Source organism: Petaurus breviceps, unplaced genomic scaffold (assembly GCF_028583685.1).
Source record: "Petaurus breviceps papuanus isolate PSGF00001 unplaced genomic scaffold, PetGlider_PUasm1.0 37, whole genome shotgun sequence".
Lineage (NCBI taxonomy): Eukaryota > Metazoa > Chordata > Mammalia > Diprotodontia > Petauridae > Petaurus > Petaurus breviceps.
Window position 1 is genome coordinate 60,435,396 of NW_027186296.1, and position 9,162 is coordinate 60,444,557.

At 37.7% G+C, this 9,162-nt stretch overlaps 1 long non-coding RNA gene across 3 annotated transcripts in view; it reads left to right on the forward strand.

The window, feature by feature from the left end:
* The window catches only part of LOC138169244 (uncharacterized), a 10,205-nt gene extending 3,361 nt beyond the window's left edge, over positions 1–6,844 (forward strand). Inside the window, exons 2-3 of one of the 3 annotated variants that reach the window (XR_011170308.1) lie at positions 1,336–1,390; positions 5,332–6,844. This is a non-coding gene — a long non-coding RNA (uncharacterized lncRNA). The other 2 variants (XR_011170307.1, XR_011170306.1) reach the window with 2 other exon arrangements.
* The last annotated feature ends 2,318 nt before the right edge of the window (positions 6,845–9,162 follow it).

A 9,162-nucleotide genomic window follows, 5' to 3' on the forward strand; every position in this document is an offset into this window, starting at 1 on the left:
GATAGATAGATAGATAGATAGATAGATAGATAGATAGATAGATGGATAGATGATGGATAGATGGGTGGATGGATGGATGGATGGAGACATACATAATCATAGTAAACATATATCTATTTATCAGCTCTTTCTCTGAAGGTGAATAGCATTTTCCTTCAGAGGTCCTTTGTAGTTGACATGATTATTTATAATACATGGAATAACTTGTTTCATAGTTATTCTTCAAACAATATTATACTGTTTACTGAATATAATGTTCTCTTGCTTCTGCTCATTTCACTCTTCATTATTTCATGCAAGTCTTTTCATGTTTTTCTAAAATCAATCAGTTTATCATTTCTTAGAGCACAGTAGCATTCCATCACAATCATATACCACAACTTGTTTAGCCATCCCCATATTTAAAGGCATTCCCTCTATTTTCATTTTTGGCCACCACAAAGAGAGTTGCTATAAATATTTTAGAACATATAAATTCTTTTCCTTTTTCTCTAATCACCTTGGGACATTTGATCTTTAATATAGCTTTTTGAGGTAGATAATACAAGTATTATCCCTTTTTTATAAATGAGACTCAAAGAGGTTCATTTAGTTGTCCAAGGTTACTAGGATAGTAAGTTGTAAAGTCAGAGGTGGTGGTGGTGGTGGTTATTGTTGTTTGAGTTTTTTATGCCAAGAGTTTTTAAAATAATCCTTGTCTCCTCTCTTCTCAGACATTGTCAACTACTCATAAAAATGAAAGTATTGCTCTGGATCATCAGTATTCCATTTCAAAGACCATATTTCATTATGTTCTGAACAGAACTAAGAGCATTGTTTAGATTCACTGTGGATTAAATAATGGCATTGCTTTGGAATTTTTTGATGATTCTGTAGATAGAAAAGCTATAGTTCTGTTGCAATAAGCTTATCATTGCAACCTGACCAATGTTGTTTTTTTAATTAAAGCTGAGTCAGAGAATTGCTTTATTTTAATGATTTGTTTGGTCAACATGTTCCTTAGTTAATAGAGGAGAAACTCAGGTATCAATATGGCTAGCAATTTTCAATACCCTCCAAACAAAATCATGTATGTACAGTCCAGAGCTGTTCAGATTCATCAACTGTTTCAAATATATTTACTTTAGGAGTTGAGCATTTCATTAGTAATAGATTACAGAACAGAGTGGTTTCAGTTACAATGAAATGTGCTTAAGTAAATGCATTTATAATGGAAAATGATGTGCTAGATAGGAAAGGGACCTGGGTGGCACACAGAATTGGAAAAGGATATAATAAGATCATAGAATTAGAGTTCAAATGGACCACAGAAATCATCTAGTCCTCCTTTCACAGATGAGGAAACCGAGACACAGAGGGGCTAAGTCAGAGGTTCCACACTTGCAGTGAGGTGAGTGCATACAGCCCAGAACACTTCTGAGTGTGGCCCAAGCCAGAATAAAATATAGTCCCGATCTGATTTAAATGTGTTGATATGTGAGTGTGTGGTTTTCTGAATCAATATGTGGTTCATAGAAATTCTTATGTCCAATTTAGTGGTCCTATTTGAGTCTGACACTATGGGGCACAATGACTTGGCTGAGATCACACAGGTAGTACATGTCAAAACTGGGATTTGAACCCATATCTTCTGACTCAAATCCAATACTACTTCTCCTGTTGTCCTTTTGCTCTCCGTAGTAGTTATTTGGGTAAAAGGGAGGAAATCTTAGTTTAATGTCACAGCCGCTCTAAATAAAGTCTCTAGTGCTTCCTAGAGAATGGGAGAATTACCACAGTAAGAGCAAATGTCTTGATTTTCAAAAAAGGAAAGAAAACAGAAAAGAGTTGAACAAAAAACATTGAGCTTTATTTTTATTGCTGGTGAATTTCATAGAATGGATTATCAAAGAAATGGTCAGTGGGGGGAGGCTAGGTGGCACAGTGAATAGAGCGCCAGCCCTGGAGTCAGGAGGACCTGAGTTCAAATCTGGCCTCAGACACTTAACACAAAAAACTAGCCATGTGATCTTGGGCAAGTCACTTAACCCCAATTGCCCTACCTTCCCCCCTCCAAAAAGCAATAAAATAAAATAAAGAAAAGAAATGGTCAGTAAATATCTAGAAAAGGAAAGAGCCAGTGTAGCTCATTAAGAATAGATTCTGCTACTGTAAGCAGACTTTGCACATGCCCACCTCTCCTGAGATAGAAGCACCTATGTGGGAGATTGAAGGAACCTGCTTCTGAAAGAAGACATACTGCCTTCTCCCTACCACATGGATAGGTTCAACCTCTTTCCATTGACTGACACAATAGAATATGCTTCTTTAAAATGATCAGACTGGGACAGTCTCACTCTCCTAGCAGTGTCCAGAGAGTGAAGGTTTGTTTCACTATATAAGCTCCATGTAGAGAGAAGATCTACCTTCCCCCTTCCTTTTTAGTTCCTTGTAGCCCCAAGAATCAGGTTAAGGATTTTAGTCTGTTCTTTTTCAGTTGTAGGCATGGGCAAAGGAATTCCCAAACTCAGGACTTTAAGCTGTGGTGAACTTGGAGGCAAGATTCTAAACCAGGCATTGCTACGAGCCTAGCAGGAAAGCCCTAAGAAGCCATGGAGATGTGACTTGAGCCCAGGAGGGATTCAGACTTGGAACTTGTTGGATTAATTTTATCAGGGAACTAAATTAAGCTGTAAATCTAATTCTTCACCCTTTCCCAGAGATAGAGGAGGGGTAGGAGAAAATATGTACCCCTTCTCTCACTGTAGGAGAGGATACTTGCATGTTTGTTCTTGTTATACCTTTGAAGTAAATTTTTCTGGGTAAAAGATATGTGGTTACATGGAAATGGGATAAAGGGGAATTAAGGGAATTCAATAAGTGAGGGCTTGAGCCAATGGCAGAGACTAGATGCACCCAACAACTTAAGGGTACCCAAGAACCCGGAGAGATAGGGTGAAATGTGACATACCTGTCCTTCAGGTAGTGGGACCCAGAGAATAACTGTTATACTAGAATAGTGTATTTCCCTTATTTGCCAGGGTAACTAAAGTGGTAGATTGAAGACATTCTTTTGTTGATATATTTCATCTATATTTTTAACAAAGTGTTTAATGGAGTATCTCATGATCTTCCTATGGAAAGAAAAGAAATACATAGGCTAGTATAATTACCTGGCTTTAGAACTGGTTGAATGGCTGAAGATGTTATTAATAATTGCAGATGTCAATTTGGCAGGAACTCTCTAATGTAATACCCTGGGGATTTATGTTTATTTCTTTAGTATTTAAAATTTCCATAAATGATTTGGATAAAGATATTGGTGATATGCTCATTAAATGTGAGCATGACACAAAGGCTAGAAGGGACAGCTTATTCACTAAATGACTACCAGGACACAAAAAGTTTTTGACAGGCAGACAGTGGGCTGAATAAGATAGAACTTAATAAGAATAAATAGAAAGTCTTCCCCTGGTTCCAAAAATCAACTTCACAGATACAAGATGGGGAAGACATGATCTGGCATTTTATTAGTTGGAAAACTCAATGTGAGTCATCAACATGAGGCAAAAGACAAAAAAAAGCTAATTTACTTTTGTATTGCTCCAACAGGCACAGCTTCTAAGAATAAGGATATGATAGTTCCACCATACTCTGCCTCACTTAATATCTGGATTATTTTGTTCAGGTCTGAGTGCCACAAAAGGGCCTTGATAAGCTGGCAAATGCACAAGGGAGGGCAACCAAAATAATGGATATTGGCTCTACAAGTCAAATAATATCAATCGAAGGAACAAGAAATATTCAGCTAGCCCTGAGAAGAAAAGACCAAGGATATGGTGGGATAGGAACAGGCAATACTTGTCTTCAAGTATTTGAAAGGTTATCATGTAAAAAAGAAGAACAGATTTATTCTATTTGGAGTCAGAGGGGAGACCCTGGATATAAGGGTAGAAATTGCAGAGGCCAATTTACACTTAATATCAGGCACTTCCCAATTAGGACTATCTGAAAAGAGAATGGGCTACCATGGAAAGCAGTGGGCACCCACTACTCATTGAAATTTTTAAACACAGGTGAGATGATCACTAATTAGACACAATGTAGGTGTTGTTTGGGGTCTATTGACTGGATTAGATGGATGTTGAAATCCCTGAATTCTCCCCATAAACACTGATATCCACACATCTACCACTCTTGTTTAAGTAACAGTACTAGCCAGATTCAGTGTTAGGTTATTTCATTCAAAACACATCAATCCTGCAATAAGAAAAATAATAAATGTAATCTTATTTAGAACTGACAAAACTATGTAGAATTTTGAAAGTGGAGAGGGGATAGAATAAAGCAAATCTCTAAGATCCATTCTACCTCTAGATTCTATGGAATTAGATGTTATCTCTCAAGAAGTCCTGGGGAGATATCATCATTTTTTGTTTAGTGTTAAGAAACACAAGTTCTCTTTCAAATGAAAAAGCTATAGCATGGAAATAACTTTGGCACAGATTCTTTCCATTATGCTGATTTATTTCTTCAATTCAAAATGCACTAACATTTTTCTTAATTATTTCTGACAATTAAGAGGGCCCAGAATTGAATAGGAGGAAGAGAGCAAGCTAGAAATTATTTGGGAACTATGATAGTGCTTTTAAGTGCACAGTCTGTCCTCTATTCTAGGAATCCTGACCTCCTCACCCCTCACTTACCTCTGCCTCATTAGAGTTCCTAATGTCATCCAAGTTTCAAGTCATGGACTCCCTCTAGTAGGAAATCTTTCATGATAACCCTGCCACTAGTTTTTAGTACTTGCTTCTGACTCAATAATTAAATATGAACTTCTATTCCTCTAGTATAATTCACATTCCTTAAGGGCAGAGACTATATTTGTTTTGTTTTATCTTTGAATCCTTAGCACCTAAGGTAATTAATAGTGTGACCCTGAGGTTGCCAAGACCCAAAGTCACAAACATTTTGGAGGATTTTCATGTAATGAAAGTGAATTCTCAAGCTAGGCACTTTTCAAAGGAATTTAGAAGAATTTGGCTGGTTTTGGAGTTCTGGGGAGGGATCTTAAAGAAGGTCATTCAGCCTGTTTTGGGGACAGTAGATAGGAGGGGCAGAGAATCAGGCGTTAGACTCAGGTAGGTGAACAAGCCTACTAGACAGTGAGAGGAGAGAAGAGAACATGGTGCTTACAGACCAGAACTGAAACCAGGTAAACTGGAGGATGTGTCTTTGGTGAGAATTAAATCACATAAACAGCATTTTTCTCTCTCTAGAGTTTATTTTGAGGGCTTTTTTTAATTAAAAAAATTTCATCTAATACTTATTTTCTCTTCCTCCCCTTTTAAGGTAAGACAAGAAAAACAAAATCCTCTTACTGAATATGCATAGTCAAGGCAAAAAATTCCCACACTGGCCACAAACAAAAATACATATCTTGGGGCAGCGAGGTAGCACAGGGAGTAAAAGCACCAGCTCCAGTGTCGGGATAACCTGGGGATCGAATCGGGGCTCAGACACTTAGCACCCACCCAGAAACACCTGGCCATGTAACCTTGAGCAAGTTACTTAACCCCAATTGCTTAGGGGCAGCCACGTGGCTCACCGAGTAAGAGCACTGGCTCCAGTGTAGGGATGACCTGGATCAAATCTGGGCTCAGATACTCAGCACCACACCCAGAAATAACTGGCCGTGTAACCTTGAGCAAGTTACTTAACCCCGATTGCTTAAAAAAAAATACATGTCTCATTCTGCACCTTCAATGCAGAATGTCAAGAGCTGGGTAAAATGCTCTATCATTGGTACTCCCAAATGGTGCTTGGTCTCCATACTGATCATTGTTTTAAGTCTTTGAAAGATATTTCTCTTTATAGTGTTGTTATTATGTAAATTATTCCTGGGTTCTGCTCACTTCATTCTGTGTCAATTCATTTAGGTCTTTCTTTTCATCAATTCTTATAGGATATTAGTGCTCTATTATATCCATACAATTTTCCATTTGATAGATATCCCCTTCAGGTTGCAATTCTTTGTCACTACAAAAAGAGAGATTCTAAAAACATTTTTGCACATGGGGGTATGTTTCTTCCTTCTTTTATGTCTTTGGGATATTTCTTTAAGAAGTGAGTCAAGGGATGGCCCCTTTATTAAAAAAAAAATCAAACTGGGAGGGGAAGACCTTCAGGATTGCTAGTCAAAAGAGAAACAGTTACTATTTACATCACTCTGAGTCAGAAGAACCCAAAAAATGACCATTAAATGGTACTTGAGTAGAGACCTATTGTTTTCCAATGCATGAGATCCAGAGTGAATTGGGTTGAAGACTTAGTCTTAGAGAAAGAAATCTAGCCACTAAACCCTGAGTTAACTAGATAGGTTTTGGCTGTGATGAAACACAATTGTGCTATAAGAAGTGACAAGCAGGATGGATTCAGAAAAACCTAGCAAGACTTAAAGAAATGCTATGAAGTGAAGAGAGCAGTACCAGAAGAACACCGTGTACAGTAACAATAATATCATATGATGATCAACTGTGAATTCTGAGCAAAAAAAATGATCCAAGACAATTCCAAAGAACTTATGATGAAAGATATCCACTTCCAGAAAATGAACTGATGAAGTTGGAATGCAGATTGAAGCAAATTTTTTTAACATTATTTTTCTTGCCTTTTCTTTTTGTAACATGTCTGTTATGGAAACATGTTTTGCATGATTTTATATGTATAATTAATATCACATTTCTTGCCTTCACAGTGGGCAGGGTGGGCATGGGAGTGAGAGAAGTAAGAACTCAAAAAATTTTATATGGATATTATAAATAAATAATACTTTGTAAAAACCACCACAAAAATAAATGAATCCTATCTCTCAGAAGAAAAAAGAATGGGGCTGGATTACATCTGGGGAGTTTCATTGTAGTTTTAATGATTCCAATCTGCTTCCTGATACAGAAACCCTTATTTGTTTAATATCTATGTTCTTCCATGGATTCATGGCTGTGAATCTTAGAACTACACTCTTCAGAGACAGCTGACCTCCAAAAAACAATGCAGAAACATCTGTTGGTCTCAAGTAAATGGGAGCATATCACCAGTAGTAGTTTGTACACCAGCTATTGCTGTCAAAGGTATATGGGAATTGAATGATTTTTTAAAAGAAGTGGGGGTAGTAATAGAGTTAGGTAGAAAAATGACAGATGGACAACCCAGTTGTTTCATTGGTGCTCAATGGGGAATTTATGTCCAGAAATGAACAAGATTCTCATAGGGTGATTCATGTTTCAGAGTTATTATGTGGTTTACCCTAATCCAGAAATGTTCCTGGGGCAGCTACATGACACATTACTTTGAGTGGTGAGCCTGGTGTCAGAAATCCTGAGTTCAAATTCAGCTGCAGCTACTTAACTAGCTGTGTGACCACAGGCAAGTCACTTAACCCTGTTTACCTCAGTTTCCTCGTATATAAAATGTACTGGAGAAGTAAACAGTAAGTATCCATTCCAGTATCTCTGCCAAGAAAACTCCAAATGTGGTCACAAAGAGTTGGACATGACTGAAACCACAGCTCCTGAAATGCTCCTGAAAAACTGTGCCAATACTTTAGAATCTCAAAGTCCAGAGATGGGTCACTTTTAAGGACCAGATTAGAAAGGATTATGGGTTGTCTTAGGCCAAAATCTAAAAATCACAGAACCAAACCCTATGCTTCAGAACAGAAGATATTGACAGAATCCATAGAATGACAAAGAAACACAGCTCTCCAAAACACTTTGTCATTTGCAAGTGGTTCAGAAACCAGTAAAGAACTAGGGAGAGATCACTTCAGCTCATTGCCAAAATGCAGATACTCCAGCGCTGTGGAGAGGTGATCCAAGGATCATAGTGTGTAGAGTTGGAGGGGACTTCAGAGGTTATCTAATAGGGATTTCCCTATCTAAAAGGGATTGTACAATTTGTTTAGTCTGAAGGTAAAGAATGTATTGCTAAACTGAAAATCTACTATAAGTTAAAGTGGGTTTTTAACCTGGGATCCATGGACCCTAAGAGGTTTCAGGAGATCCAAGAATTAAAATGGGGAAATATTACATCTTTTTTTTTTTCTCACTATCTTCTTTTTGTTGTTGTTGTTGTTTGTTTTGGGGTTTGTTGGGTTTTTTTGTTTGTTTTTTTTGCCTTTTTGGAGTGCATTGGGGTTAAGTAACTTGCCCAAGGTGACATGGCTAGTTTTTTTGTGTGGGTGTTAAGTGTCTGAGGCCGGAACCGAACTCAGGTCCTCCTGACTCTGGGGTCTGTGCTTTACTCACTGCGCCACCTAGCCGCCCCTCTCACTATCTTCTAATGGAATTTCCTTCAATCAATAATGTTTAAAAAACAACAACAACACAACTAATTCTGAGGAGTCCATAGACTTTAAAGGACTCCTAAAGGTTACTATGATACACACACACACACACACACAGGTTAAGAAACCCTATCAACATTTTATTTCAGGCTTAACATTAGCAGTTGCATCTTTTATTCTAAGAATTCATTAGCAAAGAAGCCCTTTGACTTCTAAACGCTATGATCCTACCAGGGAGTAGCCTCATGATTTCTAGGGTCGCTTCTAGTGCTAAGATCCCATAACTAGACTATACTTATTTTTTACAGCATCAGAAGGATTTCCAAGGAGTTTTCCTGTACAAAAAGCTTTGTTTGGCTTGTTTTAAGAAATATAACCCAATTTCGGTCTTCAACAAAGTTGGACTAAACTTTGTAGGGCTAAATAAAAATTCATATTTGCATTATATGTACATATATTATCTTAAAATTCACAAAACATCACATCAGCATTTTGTGAGACATGTAGTCTAACAGGGATGGAGAAACTGTGGCCTTGAGGCTGCAGGTGACCCTCTAGATCCTCAAAAGCTTCCCTTTAACTGTATCCAAACTTCACAGAACAAATCCTTTTATTAAGGAGAGATTTGTTCTGTGAAGTTTGGATTCAGTCAAAGGGTGACACTTGAGGGCCTAGAAGGCTACCTGTGACCTTGAAGCCTCAGGTTTCCCACCCCTGGTACTAATGTAATCACCATTAGAAAACTGAGACTTGATGTTACTTGCCCAGGCACAATTGAGACCCATGATGCTTGATTTCAAGTTCAGCACTCTTATCTACCATATCACACTGAAAAGTTA